This window comes from Leptosomus discolor, chromosome 19, assembly GCF_034619465.1.
Source record: "Leptosomus discolor isolate bLepDis1 chromosome 19, bLepDis1.hap2, whole genome shotgun sequence".
NCBI lineage: Eukaryota > Metazoa > Chordata > Aves > Leptosomiformes > Leptosomidae > Leptosomus > Leptosomus discolor.
Window position 1 is genome coordinate 6,329,792 of NC_141409.1, and position 19,541 is coordinate 6,349,332.

The following is a 19,541-nucleotide window of genomic DNA, read 5'->3' on the forward strand; positions in this document are numbered from 1 at the left end:
GCTTGGAAATTTGGACCACGGCATGGATCGGAAAGCAGCCCAGAGAACTGTCACTGGCCGAGGATCTGGACTTACACGTGTCCCCAATGGAGATCGCCTTCTCAGCAATTTCAAAGACAGAGGGAGGAGAAGGATGTAGGGTTCCTGTTATTACCGACTCGACCACAGCTGATCACAACTTGAGTTTAACTAACTGGTACCCATTCCAGCCCGTTCAAGTACAAGCTCCAAGCACATGGGAGCTTCCTCCAATGATGTAGATTCGCATTGCTAAGTTGCATAGCTCTGGTCTACTGCATATGAAGGTAAACCCTGGATCTTAATTTATCCACACAAAAATAAAAGATAGAAAAGCAGAAAATAAACAACTGAGTGATCTAGGAAATCCTGAAACAAACAGCAGTTTTGTTCCTCAAACAAGTTACAATTAAGTAACAGCATTACTCCCTCAGCACCACTTGTTCCTGCTGCATTAGGTACCAAGCCCGAGTGCTTAAAAGCCAGGAGATAAATAATTAAGAACATCATACATCTTTTATTGCCTACATAAAACATATAAAGGGTGAAGTCCTGACCCATCTGAAGGCAATGTCAAAGTTCTTCTTGACTTTAGCTGAACTTGGATTTCACCTAAATTGTTTTGTCAAATAGAAAGAAATGTGTCGTAAGATACCACAACAATCTTAATTCTGACCAGAGACATAATTTTCTATGATCACTTCTAGAATTTAAACAGAAAACAAGGCCTTTTAAAAACATGTGGAACAAACCTACAACATGAACGTTGAATTGAAGAACAGTATTATGCAATTTTTAAAAAAAAAAAATAAATCTGGGCACATGTTCACCTATTACAAATGCAGTATTACCCAATTGTAATGGTACTCAGAAATACTTCAACTAATTTATCATATTTGCCACTTATTAATATTTCTTAAAAGAAAATGTTTGTACACCAAATTCGATGAAATAAAAATATCACATAAAAGAGGGGAAACAAAAAAGAACACAATCCACAGGTTAAGCATGAGGTTGTTTTGCCAAAATAAAAAGTGCACTTCTTTGTACTCAAGTTAAAAATATATATTTATTATGTGGGCAGTATAGGGTTTCAGGAGTCCTTAATCATTCATTTCCTTGCTTTTAAGTGTGAGAGTTTTGCAAATGATGTGATAAGTAAGTACATTGTTGTCACTTAGCAACCTTAACTCGTTTCTGAAGTGAGTTGTTTGTTTCTATAATAAATGAGACACTCAGATACCATGGTGATGAGCATAGGAGACCTTGTATGCTTAGACAGAGTGCTATCTTGATAAATATGAATTGCTCAGAGGTATAAGGCCCTCACAACAGAGGAGTAGCTCTTTGCTCTTGTCCACAGCACAGAAAGAAATATGGTCACTGGCTGTGTTTGTTCTGCCTTATGAGGAGCACCTGAAGGCTGTTCTGAAGACAAGACTCATTGTCCTTTGAGGTAGAAAACCTGGAATTTTGGCCTTAGCTATGGCTGGAGGTCACCTCTACACTGTCCAAGTATGCCCTTGATGGGTGTGCAGGCAGCTGTCAGATGCTTTCATTGTTATTACCAGCCTTCAGTGTGAAACTTTATTCTTTGCTTCCAGCTCCACGCTCCGAAAACACCGTCTTTTCATCTTCAGGCAGTCCTGCTACAACTGCACTGAGCCTTCTCTTGTCCCCTAATTACTCCTTTATGCACTTCTGATGTAACACAGCTATAAAGCTAGCTTAACCAGCTGGTAGAAGATTGCTGGCCCTGGGAAGCCTGCTGTGATAAAGAACCTCCAGTATGGTTCCTACAGATGGGAACTGGTGCCAAACCTTGAGGGCTGTGTCTGGGGAAAAAAGGAAAAAGACAAATAGTATGGCTGAGATAGAACTCCCTCCCTCAAATTTGAGCTTCTGGTTTCTGGGAGTAAATTAAAGCACAAAGTTTAATAATAAATGTCAAAATAGATTCTAGACAACTCTGTTCCATCCTAAAACTGCATTTACTGTACAATACTCCAGTAATTCCCTGGACATAGTCGATCCTGCTTGAACTGACCTGATTTTTCCAATTTTTCTCTTCTTTTCTCTCACTCCTTTTCTGTATTTCCTGACTTTATATACAACATATTTGTGTTGCTGTTACTGCTTCTTGAGTTTAAATTAATCTTTTAAAGAGGGATGAACCATATGAACTTTCTTTTGGTTTTAGAAATCACATCCATATTCATAATCCACTAATCATGTTTGATAAATCAGAATTCATTGTGAAACATACTAACCCTTCATGTTGCTTCAGTTTTTAATCTTGTAGGAAAAGCAGTCATCTATGCAACGCATTTGAAGGGGTTGGGCTGGGCTCTCTTGGGTGTCTTGTTGAGTCAGCTTCCTTGTTTGTACAATACAGCTTGTGCTTCTGAATCTAAGCTATCATCTAAAAACATAATTAAGTCTTCAGCACTTCAGTAGCAAAAGGAATCTTCACAGTGTGAATCAAACACACTCTTCGCAGTGATGCTGGCCTGAGTTTGCAACTTGTCTGGAAGACCAGCTCTGAGCTTTCCCCTCATTCCAGTGGTGTAACCACACTGAAACCTCAAGATCTTGTTCTTGCAAGTCATCAATGGTAAGTATTTCATCTGCAGTCACAGTATAAACAGAGATGACTGTTTGTAGAGGTCAGTAAGGTCTATTGTTATGCAGTGACTTGTTTAACTGGGGTACAGTTTGTAGGTAAGAGTAAGAAGATGGTATTTCTGCCCCTCAGTCACTTGCAATGAGTGTGCACGTTTGGATGTTTTCTAACTGTTTGCAAAATGGGATTGTTTTTGGCAACACCTAGATAAGTGCAAGATGAGCTACATCACTTTTTTTTTTTTTTTTCCTCATTGGTCCACTAATCCTGACCTTTGCTTTACAGGACAAATCTTCACCTGAGTCCAGATTCTATGATCTATTCTGTCTGCTTCTCTTGCTGCCTACTCCAAGATTATATCTTCTTCCCCACTGCTGTGTAGCAGCTGGGCTCGAGACAAGCAGCCTGCAATGGGGGAATGACAGTGACAAAGCAAAGAACTCTGGGCCATGGACCACCTCCTGCAGGCGGTGTAAAGGTGGCTGGCTCCACTCTCTACACTGGAGTTGCTCTGCTTTTCCCACAGTCCCAAGGTTTGGGCTTCCATGCTTTCCCAAAGAAATACAGCTGTTATTTGCTGAAGCAGATTCTAAGCCTGCCACACTTAATAATTCAGTGGTGAACTTTAGAGCTGAGCACAGGTTGAAAAATAACTTGCTTTACTAAGTACAAAATCTCCATTTCTGCTGCCTTTGCTCCTCTCTCCTTTTCTCACCCGTGGCCGCGGCAGCCCCCTGTAATCCAAACACTCACCATTATTATGCGGTGGAGCGAAAAGGGAAGGCGGATGAGGGGAAAAATTCATTTCCTCTCTGTGGGATGTTTATTGTTTTTTCTGCTCTCAGCAGTCCAAGGTCTCTGTCGTTTTACGTGATATTTTATAATGGGAACGGTTCTGGTAGGCACCAATGAGTTCATCTGCAGAGATGCATGGAGCATGGAGATTTAAATTTATACCTCCCTGACGCTGCTGCAATTGGGACTCCCGGGAGAGGAAACCCTGACGAGTGAGAGAAATAAACCCTGCCAGACCCCTTTCAAGACCTGTAGCAGCAGTAACCACAGGAGGATTCCCATGATCAAATTACCCTTAAACAAATACTTCTGCAGTAACTAAGGATGTAACTGCTGAAGGTCAACAAGGTGTTTGTAGAACATGTTCACTAGGTTTATTTCCCATCGCCTACTCCCATTCAAAGATGATGAGTCGCAGCACCTGGCAAAATGGAACTGGAAGAAGCTGCAACCATAATTCAAAGTCAGCAAAAGTTACTCCAATTGTATAGGAAGATGCTTATTTAGGCCTTCCCTACCCCTGTAGCTATTCAGGCATAATTACATCAGCACTGTTTCCCTGAATATAAATGAATAATATAAAGTACACACAGTTTCTCTCCTGTGAACTGAAATTTGGCAGTGTCTGTGACATTTGTTTGGGGAGCTGGTGAAAACATTTTGAAGATGTCTGCGTCTCAGTGGAAAAGAGGAGGTTAAGAGAGATTGATAGACAGGCAGATAGATAGGGATATCCAGATATATCCATAGACATAGATAACAAAAATGATTTACAGTTTGCTTCCTTTCTCCCATCCTTTTGCAGTCAGTAGCTTTTTTTGGTGGAGGGGATCTGCAGTGCATTGCTGTAATCAGATCTCGACAGCCAAAGAAACGGTGATCTTTAAATTCAGCCTGCACCTCAGGAAACCTTATTTGCTGTCCTCCTTGTGATGCCTGTGTGACTCTGGGTCAGCCCCTTAACTGATTGCTCCTGATTTTTTATTTCTTTTTTCTTTTTCCTGATCAGATTGTAAGATTTTAGCGAAACGACCTATTGTATAAATATATGTTATTTCCCTGTAGGAGGAAAAATAATTAATACTGATGTAAGTGTCATTTAAACAGCTGGGAGGGAATGCATTTCAGGTGCTGCACTGCTTTAACTGTTGGTTAAAAGAAGACAAGACTCACAAACTGTGCTTGTGTAAAAATTCTCTGTTGACCTTGTACAAAATAAGACAGACAGAAATTACAAATGTAATACAAAAATCATGGGATGAAATTCTCAGAGTAGATTATGTGGGAAGTTCAAACTCAAAAACCAAAAGAGCTCATAAGTGTCTTTTATTCTGGATTTCCTCCCCAAGGCTGCTGGGTTTGAAACATAAACTTTCTTGTTGGTTAGTTGGTTAGTTGGTTACAACAGAGCTTTGTTGTAAGCCCAATGCCTGATGGGTTCTGTAAGTCCAATGAAAGCTTGATGGGACCCAGGAACTTTAGCAAGATTTTCTGAGAAAGAATTAGCCATGGTGTCAAGGGACTCCTTCATTCCTTGTTCATTGTTTATCACTTAGTTATTAACCAAAGCTCACATTCCTGGATCTAGCCCTGTTGACAACTCATCCCTCGGGTTTTTGTGGCAATACAGGTCATGTCCTGGCCCTGGATCTCCTCTCCTGTTCTAGCCGTACTCCTGTTCCTGAGCTGAACTCTTCCACGCAGCCGGCAGAACAGATTGTGCCAACAGGTTGGTATTCCCGGGAACAGAGCACAGCCAGCAAATGTCCTGTTCAGAGCTCAAGTCCTTGCAGCTGTTCGTGTTCCTGCAGTAAAGAGGAAGCCCAGCTGGCCCGACATCCCAGGGGACGGGAGGAAGATCTCTAGCCCTGGTCCAGGCCATGTATCTCAGTGCAAGGAGATGCCCAAAGGCACTTTTCAAGGTTTTGAGCAGTCTAAACTGCCCCAGTAGGCATAGACATACTACTATACAGTCTGCCCAGTAGCTCACCAACTCATGCGTTTCCCAACATGCCTAAGTTTTCCTAATATCCCAGTTACCTGGTGCCCCAGGTCATTCTGTGCTGGTAGTAAAAATTGCAATCACAGAACTGGACTTTTGTATGTTTTTCCTCAGCTCAAAATCACCAGAGGATGATTTAATTGCATGAGAAAATGTTCTCTTTAATCTCTTAGAATTAGTCATTTCTTCCTCAGTCATCTCTCTATATTTTTGGTTACAGAGACTGAAAATCTTAATATATCAGTGACATTTATAACACATGTTAATATTATAAAACGTCAGCACTCTATTTGCAGAAATGAATACTGATGTGATGGGAGTGTTTTATTATGTCAATGACTTTTATTATAAATATGATAAAACTGTGTCATCTTTTTTTTCCAAATAAAAAATAAAACCACCTAATCATTTATCTCAAGGTTACTGCTCTGCTACCTGGTTAATTTATTCAATAGTGCTGTTAAAAAAAAATACACCCTGCAATGGATTTTCACATTGTGTGGTCATTTGATGGATGTTATCATTTACCTGCACGTTTGTTTAGGATTAAAGCGTGACAACGAGCACAAAAATAAGGCTCACATAGTGGCTTCCTGTGGACACAAAGCCAGGAGATAAAACCTCATTGTAACTGAATAATTAATCATTATCAGAGAGTGAAAGGTGGCTTGATATCATGGCATCTCCATTGCTCTCTCGAGGGCTACTGGCTACTGAAACTGCCATGCCTCAATCCCACCAGCCCTGTCTGCAGATGATGCTCTTGAGAAGGTTCCCTCAGGTTCGTTGCCAGACCCACACAGATCTAGATGCTCTGGATGGTACCTTGATGAGCCCATTGTGTGGGCTGTGATACCATCCTACCAATTAATCTTTATTATTACAGCTAGTGTTTACTGTTGTGAGTAAGCTGAACTGTTCACAATAGGAAGTTGCACTTTGAACCCTAACAATAAGGCGGCAGATTCACAAAAAATCAGAGCTCATTGTAAGTATAATGATATTTTGGAGAAAAGATTGGTAAATAATGAGTGTTTGTATACATTTCTGCTCTGTCTCTTTGACTGTTTAAATTCCCTTACCAATTTTTGTAAATTGCAGACCCATAAGAATAATCTTTACAAGAAATTAAATATTGATGTATTTAAAGGAAGGAATGGGAAAACTTGATTTGATCCATACAAACAGTCATGACTCCAAGGGCTGGGATTTTTCAGAATACCAAGAAATATCATGAAAGTCCCTCCAAAGTTAGAAGCAGCCACCATAATGAACCTGCATGTTCTTGGTCTCTGAGCTAACACAGAGCACGACCAGGGACCTGTTCCCCAGGAGAGAAAGTAAGTGCAGGGAGGACAGAGAGTGCAGCATTAAGATCATGCTGTTGCTATGGTTAGTAGTGTGCAAGACTTGAGAGTTTTATTTTGTTTTAACTTCCCCCCACCCCTTCTGTGTGTGTGCTGGCGTTACTGCAAAGGGAAATCCAGGATTACAGTCCTCGTAAGGAAGACACCTGTTTTGGTTATTGACTTGAAGGAGGTCAGGAATGGGCTGTTGAAGATGACTGTCATAGAGTAAGGAGGTAATAAATCCAGGGTGAAATTTAATAAGTGGGTATTTTTAATGGTAAGCATCTAGAATGTCTGGAGAGACACCCAGTCTGTTTTTTTCAGGAGACACATCTACTGCTGCTGAGACCCAGCAGAATCATTGCGTGCATGAGAAGAGCTGGCCAGAGGGGTCTGCAGGGAGCGTAAAGGGGCTGTGGGGAATGAATGAAAAGCTGTGGAGCCAGAGCGACAGGAGCCTCTTCAGATGTCGCCAAACCAAACAGCAGCACACGGCAGCGAAGCTCCCTTAGCTTCTACTTGAAAGAAAAATATCGGTAAGCTGATTCCGCTCGAGTGCTCAGTAATTTGATGCTTTGGGGGAAAAGAAATAACTTTCCGCTGGTGTCCAGTTCAGAAATCTCCCAAAGGGGAAGACATGAAGTGACCATCCCTTGGGGCACTGGTGATGGGACACAGTGGGCTGTATCCCGGCTGGGTCAGGACCATCTTCTTCCCATGCAGCAGGATTGCTGAAACGCTGCCTGGGTTATTAGGCTGTCTCAACAGCGTGTTTATGATGGTTCCCCAAGGACTCTAGTCTGAAGTAGCATAGTCACACAGCCTTAGAAGGCTTCTGCCTCCCAGAAGTGAGCTACAGCAGCACTTTATCTGGAGACAGAACAACAGCTCTTTAAAGGGAAATGTTGAAGCTTCTCTTTTAAATGTTCCACTGGGCCGTTGAGGAGGTTCACAGTTGTCTGCAAGGCTCTGAATGCTAAAGGATGCAGTAATGAGCCCTACTAATTCACAGCACTGCCCAGACAGTCTTGTACCAGCAGCAAGAGTGCAAGGTGTCCTGTGGTTGCAAAGCAGGACACAAGAATCGGCTTGTTTCATTGTTTTCTTTACCTTCTTTCCCTGTTCTCAAGCCTTAAGGGGGGAAAGGGGATATATGCCTTCCTACGCTGGGTTGCCAATGGCTATAGGTAAACTCAAAGTAAGGAAATCATGGCAAGTTATTTACCACTTGAGGAAATGCCCTGTTGAAGAAATGCCCTGTTGAAGAAACATAAATCAGGGTTTATTCAGAAGATTTCCTAATTAGTCCTACAGGAAAGCCTGACCTCCTTCTATTTATACTGCTCTCAGACAAGCTGCTCCCAATTTCATATTGGTGTGAATGAATTGCTCTCACTGTAGACTTTCATAGAGGTCTTGTTATTGGTGTTTAACATATCTAAAACAGAAGTCTATAGAAACACCCTTCTGTATAGCATCCCATTGCAATCAGGAGTTTGAAGACGCATAAGAATTAAGACTGGAAATAAGGTCTCCTTAGGCACAGGCAGATTTTTATGTCCCCAGAGACCACTGTGACTTGTTGAGATCTGGTTACAGATCTGGTTGCAGATGCACTGCTCTTCTTGGACCTCAGCAAAAAACGGTATCGATGCAAAAGGGTGGGAGAAAGGAAGATAATCTATAAATAATTCTTATATATCTATATTTATCAATATATCTATATATCTACCTGCCTAGCTATGTATCAGTGCATTTCCTTGCAATCTTCCTCTGGATGCTTGTCTGATTTCTGCCCTTCAGCAGTGGTGAAATACTCACCCTCCTTCTTGTATAGCTGCTCCTGGTGCTCACTCATGCAACAGCTGGGTGAATGTCAATCATGTCCTGACCTGGGCTGGGTTTTGTTTGCATTTCTCCTGCAAGTGAGCTTTTATAACTTCCATTTCCTCTAATCTCATGCTTCGGGAGCTGGCCGCTGGGAGAGAGATCGCGTGAGGGAAGAAACTCCCTTATGTATGTGCTGGGATTTCAAAACACAGCATGAATGGTGCACTGGAGAGCAAAGCTGACTGGAGGTCACCCAGGAGATGCCTTTAGTGAGTTCCAGAGAGAAAATCATGGTGTGACGGTGCATATAATACCAACAAACCAGTGGACCCTGAAGCAGAAGAGTGTCTTCAAGCTGGTGTTACTCTGGAATATAGAAAAGGCTGAGACTGAATGGCTAAAAGCAGGAAAGCTACAGCAAGGGGCAGCTCACGGAGGGAGGAGCATGGGCTAAAGGTGAAGGGGAGCCTGTGTGAGATGTCAATGGGAAAGAAACCCTTATAAGGACAGAAAATATAATTAGAGAGTTAAATGAGCAATCAGAGGAAATGCCTGAAGGGCCTTAATGCAAAGGCAAAACTGCCAAATCGATGCTGCTGCTGATAAACATGAATAGTGTAGGGAAGGAATGGGGCATCTTGGAGACTGAGGGAAGAACCGGAACTGAGGATTTTGAAGAAAGAAAAGCTGCACAGAGATGCTAGAGAAAACCAGAAGCATTGGCCAGAGAAGAGAATTAAAGGATGTAGGACCAAAGCACAGAGATGCAAGGCTGATTTATGGAGAGAGAAGAGCCTGAGAGAGGAGAACGGCCAAGGGGAAACACTGGCAAGAAGAATTCACTTGAGAGAGGAGTAATGCCATGGACAGGGACAGCCTGCCACACCTTGGTACTCTCTTCATTTAAGTTTGTCACTTCACTGTAATTTCACCTCCCTCTATCCCTTCTGCAGCCACCTTGCTGAGTTTCTTAAGGATGAGTCATTAAAAGGAAAAAAAGAAAAAAGGAAAAAAAAAGCTAAAGAAAAGCAATAGCCACCTATTTCTGATCTAAAATGGAAGGGCAAGCTGTGTTTTCTATTTGGGCTAGAAAAAGCCTTTCAGAGCTCAGCTGGCATTTAATTTGTTTATTCTTTCTCAGGACTCTCACTTGCCTCTCTGCTCCTGTTCCTCACAGTTGCTCCTAAGTGGAAGGCAAAGCCAATAATGGCCAGGTTGGAGGTGAACTTTCAAACCCACAATATTGGAGCAGGTTCAAAGGGAAACAAATGGAGACGTCTCAGGCATAATGCAGGAAATGGCTGGAGACAGATGGGCATTTGGAGCTGAAACAGGAACAGGAAGACCATGAAATTTGGGGCAGCAGGAGGATTTTCTGCTAGTTCAAAGAAGCTCACAGTGCTGTCTCGGGGCTAAAGAGGGGTGCTAACAACAGCCCCAGCCTGTGGGATGGAGCCCAGGTGAAACTATCCTTCCCCTTCCTGGAGACATGACCCCAGCACCGTGGCGGCAGTGGGTGGCAATTAATGATGACAGCTTTATGAGCCTATCTGTAAGGATGAGGCTTGCCTCCTGAACAGGTCCAAATGGGACTTTTAAACATTATTAAACCAGCTGTGCAGTATTTTCTGTTTCACAAGAACAGCAGTGGCGAGGTCTGTGCCAATTTTCGATGCGAGGATGTGCACGTGGGCGTGCATGTGGGCGCGCAAAATCTGGAAGGGTTGCAGTGCACTAAAGCCCTCCTGGCTTTCCCAGGCTGCTTTCTGATTCCAGGTCTGATCTGAGGAGGAAGGGAGCTGGAGACGCAAAGTCCTTTGAAAAAAGGAGCATAACTCCTGCTGGCCATGTCCATAGAGATGGGGACATGGAGGCAAAAGAAGACAGATGTTGCCATCTGCCAGCTTGCCATGCATGGTCTCTTTCCCTAGTTCATGCTGCCCTCCCTGAATCTCACACGCTCCAACTGCTTCCCCACATCCTGGAGGAACTTTTTTTCCTGAGCTTACACTCTCAACACTCATGGATGATATTTTCCTCCAGAATAAAGAGCTTCTGATTACTCAAACTAGAGGCCAACAGGTCAACAGGGCCTTATGGCATGTTGTTGTGGGGGAAATCAGGCATAGATGAGCGGGTATGAGGACAAGTTTATCAAGAAAGCAGCTAAGAGAAGCAAAAGGATGTCAACCTTTGACACTAGAGCAGATCACTTACTTAGAAATGGAAAATAAGTGTAAAATATCTTCATGTTTCACCTGGACAAATTCAGTTTGAGAAAGGGTATGTCTGGAGAAATCAAAGGAATGTGTTTAACTCCTGGGAGGCGCTTCACAAGCCAGGAATCTCTGATATCCACTCCATCTATCTGCACCCCAGTGTGAGTTTTGGGAGTTACCCATCACTTAGCCAAGCTAAGCCTGGCTAAGCCACGCTGTCTCTTCTGGCAGCAAGAAAACTCGCTACTCTGTCTTGTCCTTGTCTTGCCTCTGCCTACCTTGTGGCATGAGTCTCTGCAGAGGAGCCAGGACGCCAGTATCTCTTTCACTTTGCACAGCCGCTTCCTTGGGATCCAGGGGACTTGTTTGTACTAACGTAATTGGCAAACACATTGTGCAAATATTAGCAGTGGCAGCAAAACCATTGTGCGGGACTAGTCAAGGCAAGCGGTCCCTTCACTCGCAACAGTTAAAACCTGGACGCTGTTGCCAAGCACGTTAGGTGCTGAATATGATCCAGAAAAGCCATCCAGCTCTGAAGCTGGCTGAGCTGCCCCCATCTTAGTCATTATTAATTTGACTGGGGATAAAACTACATATAAAGGCCACTTTCTGCAACTGAGAGCAAGTGACAAAGCATTTGTCATTACACTCAGCTGCCTCTGGGGTAGGGAGTGAACAGGGCAGTCCTGGTGTGGGAGCAGGATTAAGGGAGCTGTGCTGAAGGAGCAGCCATGTCTGCATGCCAGGTTCATTGCACCCTCCCCTTCACCAATTCCAGCTTGTTGTCCCAGGAAGAGGTGAAGCAGGAGGGTTGCATGCATGAGGCTGGGGAAAGGTTTGAATCAGCAGCTTCAACATCGTGGGAAAATACCCTAATGGCTTTGCCACTGCACCATGATTATGGAAGATAAGAGTGAGGAAGTTTTCCACAGACTTTGTTGAATAGGACTTCATGGCAAATGTTAATAGCAGTGAGCCAAATTCCACAACCCCACTGAAATCTATGGCATTTTATGCCAGGTATGATCTAGGTCAATATTTTTATGATGGTGCCTTCACTGATATACTGTTTGCCTAAGAAATGGAATGAAAGTGATCACAAAGCTCAGCTTGTGCTTAAATGTATGGACATGTGAATAATGCAGTTCCTATATGTCAATAGAAAGGATGGGAGGAAGATCTTTTAAATTCTTTATTGATGAATTTAATGTAGCAGACAATGCCAAGTCGATGGCATGATGAAGGGGCTGGGGTTTCCAGGTGATTTGGGCCAGTCCAATGGTTGATGAAAGTGAGGATTTGGGTCATTAACAATTCATCTCCCTCCTGAGGCTGTGGAAAGAAGTGCCAATTAGATCACAGAGATCTCCAGCTTACTTTCATGTAAAATGGATCGCCAGTGAGAGGAAGCTGGTGAAAGCATCCATCATACTGAGGATTTGTAAGAATGTACTTACATATCACTGCCCTGTATATAAAAATCCCAGACCTCTCCTCCTTCATCCCACTGTCCAATGGTACCAGCTTTCTTTGGTTTTCTAGGTAAATCCCCAGTTCTTGGAGGTATGTATTAATGAATACTCATTTTTTGTGTAAGAAAACATGCAGTGCAAAAAGCACTGTAGATGCAGATGGAAAAAAAAAACAACCCACAACTCCCCCCCCCCCCACCCCTCCATGATCCCAGCATATCCTAAAGATTTAAAATAGACACATAAACAAGAATTCAAAACATGCTTGTAAAAAACTTCATGCATTTTTGCAGCTATTCTCACGCTGTTTGAACACAAAAAGCTAGGCATAATCTGGGTGCAGTTGACGTATCTCCTGCTATAACTCTGTTGGAGTTGAGATGAGCTACATAAACAGACAATTTGGCCCATAATTTTTCTCACGATCAGCAATTTAAAAAAATAATCTCTGAAGGCAGTGGGTGTTTGAACACTGTTGTCTCTGCTCATGCTGGTGCTTTTCCTCACTGCTCCACCCTGAACCAAACTGTAGGTGCTGTTTGAAGCCTTGGCAATAGTGCAGCCTGGAGATGGAGTGGCCCTCCACCTTGTCAAACCACCCAGACCACATTTTCCCTCAACCAGGCTGAGATTTGACTACAATAGGAATAAATCCCTCCCAGCCTGTCCTCTCACTTCCCCAAACAACTGACGTTTAAAAGAAAAATCCATCCAAAGTTGCCTCCACTTCAGGTATGTCACAGCAGTGTTGCATCCTCCCTTCTTCTATGGGTAAACTGAGGCACGGAAGAGACACCTGTACATAAAAAAAATAAATATATAAAATAGTATCTACAGTAAACAGCAGAGATTTCAACTCCAAACCCACATATCCTGCTTGTTGGAGTATTTTTCTTCTTAAACCCAACCTTATGTTTTAACTGAAAGCCTGTTTTTAAATGAGAAGAGAGCAAAACCTGTGGTTTCAGCAATGTGTTTCTGTTAGAACTGGAAAACCCTGGAGCTTTTGGTACATTATTGTGTTCATTTAAAATGTGTTAAAATTAATGGAGAAAAATAAGAAAACAAAAATTATTAAAGGAAGCTTTTAATATGTATAAACTCAAAAAGATTGATGAACTTTTTTTTTTTTTTTTTCTACACAAATGTTTTGTTAATGAAGTATTTTGGTATTTTGTTATTTATTTACCTTTACAAATATCCAAGGACAGCTTCACAGCAGGGTATATGTTATTCCCCAGGAAGTAGAAAATTTGTGGGTTTGGGGAGATGCTTTTCTTTAACATTTGTACCAGAATATAGATCTGATTCACATGCAGAATTTTGTCTCACTAAGATATTTCAATATAGCAATAAGATTGATATCAGAAAAAATTAAGCCTAAATGTAATTTATTTTTTCAAAATAGTTGAAGGGTAGTTTAAAAATTTTATTTTAAGTTAAAATTCTCCAGATATGACAATTTGCTTCATGATAATGATATTTTGGGGCACATTATTCTCTCCCATGGGCTTCAGAGTAGGGCTTATACCTGTCTACTTCAAAGGAAATGTTGAAACAATTTCTGTGATGCTGATACTTTCTTTTTATTTTGATAGAAACAAAATTCTTCTTTGCAAATATTTTGATGGCAAATCCCTAGCAATTTCACACAATTCAATGAACTCAGTTCCTTAAATGGTCTAAATTCCATGAAAACCAGCATCCCAAATCTGTGTCCAAGGGAAATATGTATATATATTTTTGGTGGATTTTTAATGTTTGAATCTTCCCTGGTTGTGTCCCTGTGCCCCATCTGATTTCTGCTGTTCCCACAGACGACTGAGCACTATTACAATTTTGGGTGCTCCTCATTTGAGTGCCCTGGCTGCTTGTTACATCCTGTAGATAGTGACCTGGAGGGCTGTGGGGAAATGGGAGAAGAGGAAGGATGCCTTCTGAGGAGCATCATTTGAGATCCAAACAGTTGTGACCACTCAGCCTTAAAATGGTATTTTTCCCCCATTTCCACATCCCCAGACAACAAATGAGACCAGTCGTACTCATCGCTAGCAGGTTGCCACTCATCTTTCCAGCCTATATATACTGATGTACCTGTGACAAACATGGGAACAGATCTTCAGGTGCAGCTGCAGATCCTTGATCATTTTGAGATGTTTCCAACAGGCTCCTTTTATCTCTACAACCTTACTACTTCACTACCAAAAGCCAACCAGCCATGAAATAGCTGGTTCAGCCACATGAAATTGAACACATCTCAGTCTCTTTTTTTCCCCGTGGTTGTATTTCACACAGAGTTTTGATGAGCTTTAGTTAATAAAATAACAATGAAATCCCCAAAGTACTAACAGGATAATATATGGTGAGAAAAGTGTACTGGGGAGAAAAAAGAGACAATATGAAGAAAAGGTGAGGAAAAACACGAAAAAGAAAGATGAACGAAGAAGGTCAGAAGCAAAATGAAAAAAAGAAAGTAATGGAAAAACAAAAATAAGGGAAAGGATAAAAGGAAAAAGCGCAGATGGAGGAAGCAAAACAGAGAAGATGAATGGGTGGGCTGAAGGAAGGCAAAGGAAGAGGAAAGCTGAGTAAGGAGTGATGAAAGAACTCCAGAGTGATCGGTTTTGCAGGTGCATCTCAGCAGGTTGCCTCTGATCGGCTCTCTCAGGGACACAGCATGTTACCTGGACTAATTTATAAAGGAAATGAAAAGGAAATGGACTTGCTATAATGAACACCATTAATTCACCTCTTCAGACTTCACTGTTTGAACAGAGAGTATCAAACTACTCAATTGTCATTTGTCTATTCCATTCTTCTCTGTTGCCTGTTGGAAATGACTGGTGAGCACATACGCCCCTGAAAGGCTGCACAGCCACTAATTAGCATATATATTGTTTGTCCTGGTACAAATTTATAGCAAACAGCAATATTTTACACTCCAGTAAAGTTAATAAATGAGGCTTTAGGCTATAAAAATTTCATGTTCTTTTGTGCAAAGGTCAATTATAAATAGTTAAGCACATATTCATCCAAAAGCTCTGGGCTTCAGCACTGGAAGAATAAAATATATTTTGGTCAGTCTGTTTGCCAGCTGGACAAATGCCTCTCATACAGCCTCTGAGACACCTCTCTTCAAAAGACCGCTCAGCTGTAGAGCGCATTTGGCTGTGAGATGACTGATGTCCCATTTTATCTTAGAGGAGGAAGATGCTCTGAAGTGTTGGAAGTACAATAGGATCACACTAGGCCAGGCTAGGGGAGACTTTAATGATTGGAGTTGTCTTCTCTAAGAAGGAGTTCTGGGGTTAGAAATCAGATGCATTCACCCAACAGCTCCAATGATGCTACAAAGGAGAAAGACACAGGAAGAAGCTAAAACTAAGGAATATGAAAGGCCTTCCTCATTTCCAAGATAGAAGTTTAAAGATACCTTTTATTTGCATTACGGGAACACGTAGGAGCCACATTGTACTCAACACTATAAATACGTGAAAGAGAGGTGGCCTGTGTTTTAAAGGGCATCATCTGCATATGAGTGATGGAAGGAGATGTTTGGCAGTTATGCGCATTATTACTAGTATTATTCCTTTATAATACAGTTGCAACAGTAAGACTATATCCTATTATATGAGGTCTCATGTGAACATATAAATATAGACATCTCTCCTCAAGACTGAGAGCTTATAAGATAGGGGATCAATGACATATGGATATATCTTCTTTCTAGTGCACGGGGAGAGGAAAAGTGTTGATCTTTCCTGCAACAGTCTTCTTGAGAATGGAGGCATTAAATCATAGAAATTTTTTTGAGGGATCCTGGGCAAGGGGGCCTGTGACATTGGAGATTACAGGATAGACTAGGCTGAACATAGGATGCAGGAGGCTAGTTACTGGGAAGAGACACTGCACATGAGCAGCTGAAGACTTGACACTGCAGAGGTTAGGAACAGAGAAGGCTAGAGCCCAGATCACGGAGGAAGCGGTGTTAAACAAACTGTCATCCAGCATTTGTCATCAGTGTTAACCTGGTAACCAGGCAACTGAGAGATATGTAAGAAGCTCACTGCATCATCCAGAGTGAAGGGATGTGCTTGGAAGGGATGAGAGCTTAAGAGCTCTGTGATTCATGGGATCAGCAACCCATCATCAGAGGCTGTCAGGCTGGCAACTCAGGGGACACACACAGACTTCATAGGGTAGATCAAGGGTGAAGCAGGTAGACATGGACGTGAAGGGAAGAAATCAGTACAGATGATACCACGTCCGACACCACCAGCTCCAACAAAGGGCAGAAGAGCCACTGGACTACAGTGAACTTCACCACAGCAGCAGGTGAGGATGGAGGAATAAAGTCATTGAAACAGACGACTGACATCCTGAGACTGGAGCAAGGACACCCCCAAGTTGGAGTGATTTCATACAGGGGAGGGTTAAAAGTTCCTAAACAAGACAGAGAAGTTTGTCAGGGAACAGAAAGCTGTGCAGGGAGATGAAATCAGGAATGCTTGGCACATGGAGAGATGCAGCAATGTTTTGGGACAAAGGAAGAGGTACAGAGAAGGGGTAGGAGGAAGGGGGAGATACATCATGCCACTGGAAGGGTTGTTAACACTCTGCATGCATCCAGAAAGGAGAACTCAGCAGTCAAAGCTGGGCTTTCTCACTCACTCCGCTTTTTGCTGGGTGAACTAGGAAGCTGGCCGTGTGAACAGAGGGGGTGCAGAGAGTTGCCAGTTCTCAGCTCCCTGTAAGGAAGAGCAGTGAGAAGGCACCTTAAACACCACGGATTTCTATAATGGGCTTAATGGTAATGTTGACTGAAGCTGAACTATTTCCATCATAATAGCCTATGAGTTCATGTCCCTGAATTTCCACTGGATCCATTTTTCCTGCTTGACGTTAAGGGAACTCTGCAGCAGCAGGCAATCCAGCAGAGAGCAATAACAGGATTGGAAAGGAGAAGCAGTCACCCAAGGTCAGTAGAAGCCTTTGGCTGCTAGTGCCAGGGTGGCTCAGCAAAGGTCACCACAAATGGGCAGAGACATCTGTTTTGCAAAAGGCCGATTAAACTATAAAAGAGGCCAGGCCTGAACTGGGCAGTCAGGGGGGTTTCAGAGATGCATCTGGCACCCAGAAAGGGATGGGATGCTGATGTCTGCACTTGGTCAGAAGGAGACAAACCTCAGCAAAGAAGACAATCCAGCTGTGACTGTCATGTTGGCTTTGTTTCATTTACGGCACCAGTTAATTACACAAGGTTCATGTTGGGAACAGCTGGCAGGGTCCCTCCTTCTGTCCTGTTTCTGCATCAGCTGGTTTGGTTATATTCTTCTCAGGATTTCAGTCACCTCCAGGTTCTGAAGGAATTTATTTGATTGTTCATCTCAAAAGTGACCCAAATCAGACCCAGAGGTTCTTGTCTTTGTGTGTCCAGGCACCAGTTCTCATTCTGGTTCTAGTCGTGTAACTTCCCAATTTTAAATTGAGATGTGAAACAATTTCAGAATTTCTTTTCATCTCAAACCATAAAGGCTGACAAAAAGAGGGGGTGGGGGGGAAAGCATCTTTCTGCTTGGGTGTTTTCAGGGCCCCTGTATTCTTCAAATTACAGGGACTCCAGGAGCCAGATAATTTCAGATCCCATTGCTTCAAACCTAGATCCTCCATATTGTACAGAGCTGAGGATTTTTGCCTTTTGAACTTTTGGAATTACTAGAATCAGAATGGAAAAGGCTTCTGAAGTTTAAGATACAGAACTTTTGTTACTCTCTCAAATTCAAGGGAGATTATATGTTTTATGCAGTGGTATATTTGTGACTGGAGAGATCGCTTTCAGAAAATGTTTACACAGATGATTTCAGATATAACTCCTGGGATTTTAAAGCATTTAAATAAAGGTTGGTGAAGACTTTGAATACAGCCTGGATCTCATTGAATAACAGCAAAGACTTGCATTCACCCACCGGTGAATAATATCTGGTCTGAAGGAAGCAAAAATGACAAGCCTTGTGACAGCACACCACCTTCACAAGGGAAGTTACAGAGGTCCTGCCACCCTGGAGTTCAAAGTGAGCAGAAATATGTCAGCAAAAATCCAGACAAAATGGGAATGGTAATATCTTGCATTAAGAGGAGATTTGGATGAGGGTGGCCCTTGGTTGAGAAGAAAACAGCCACACGAGTGTCCCTTTGGGAGACAAAACTGCTTTCAATGGTCCCCAGTTTCAACTGATGTGTCTTTAAACTTGCCACTGATGGTGTGGGTCAAACCCTGCTCTTGGTATTGCAGAAATCACCTGGTTTCTAAAATACTGAGTGCTGGACACTGGGCTGTAGCAAGGGCAGGATAAGAGAGGAATCAGCCCTACTATCCTGAAGACAGGAGGAGATGTTAGAGGAGGGCACACCCATACTAGAGCACACCCAGCTCTTCTGCTGTTATTTCCACCTTGGAAGTGGGGCTGCAGGTCCACACAGGGGGCTGGAAGGAGCCTAAGGAGTGTGAGGGGGGGTGTCCTGTGATCCACATCATCTCCTGTAGCTCCAGCTGTGGTGATCTGAGTGGTTGATAGACAAAGACAGGTTCATTGTCCACTGTCTCACCTGGATATATTAACCCCTCAGGAGTTCAAAAACTCATATGGATTCAGAAACTTGAAAGCTCATGCTAGTCTCGTCAAAGCTTTCAATGTTATTATCTCTGCTAGTCAGAGGTAGATTCCAAACACCCTCAGGAATTCACCTTTAATAAACAGTCATGGGGTGAGGGGGTGGAGAGCATCCAGCAAGGTCCCTGTTATTATATTTTCCTCTTGTTCAGTACTGCTCTCACTCAAATATCTCTGAGCCGTAGGGGGCCGCTGGTGCTGATGGGGATCTTATTGCAATTCATTTGTCATCAAATTAAAATCAGCACATTTGGTTCACCTTGCTGCACTGACTGAGTGCTTTTGCTGGAGCAGAGTAAGGCCAGTGGTCCTTGGCAGTGACTAAGATGGGAGGTGGACACTGGAGACTCACTGCCTGGGGAGATAAATGATCACCGAGCTATTGCAAAATTAAAGGTACCGCAAATTACCCCCTCATCTTTCCATTGAAGTCAATAGTCAAGCTTGGAAAGCCACAAGATTGCCTTCAGACCAGACTTGTGAGGATGTGATGTAGCAAGTGTCATCAACACCTGGACAATGCTGGAGCAGAAGAAAATACTAGTCCTACGTCAATATG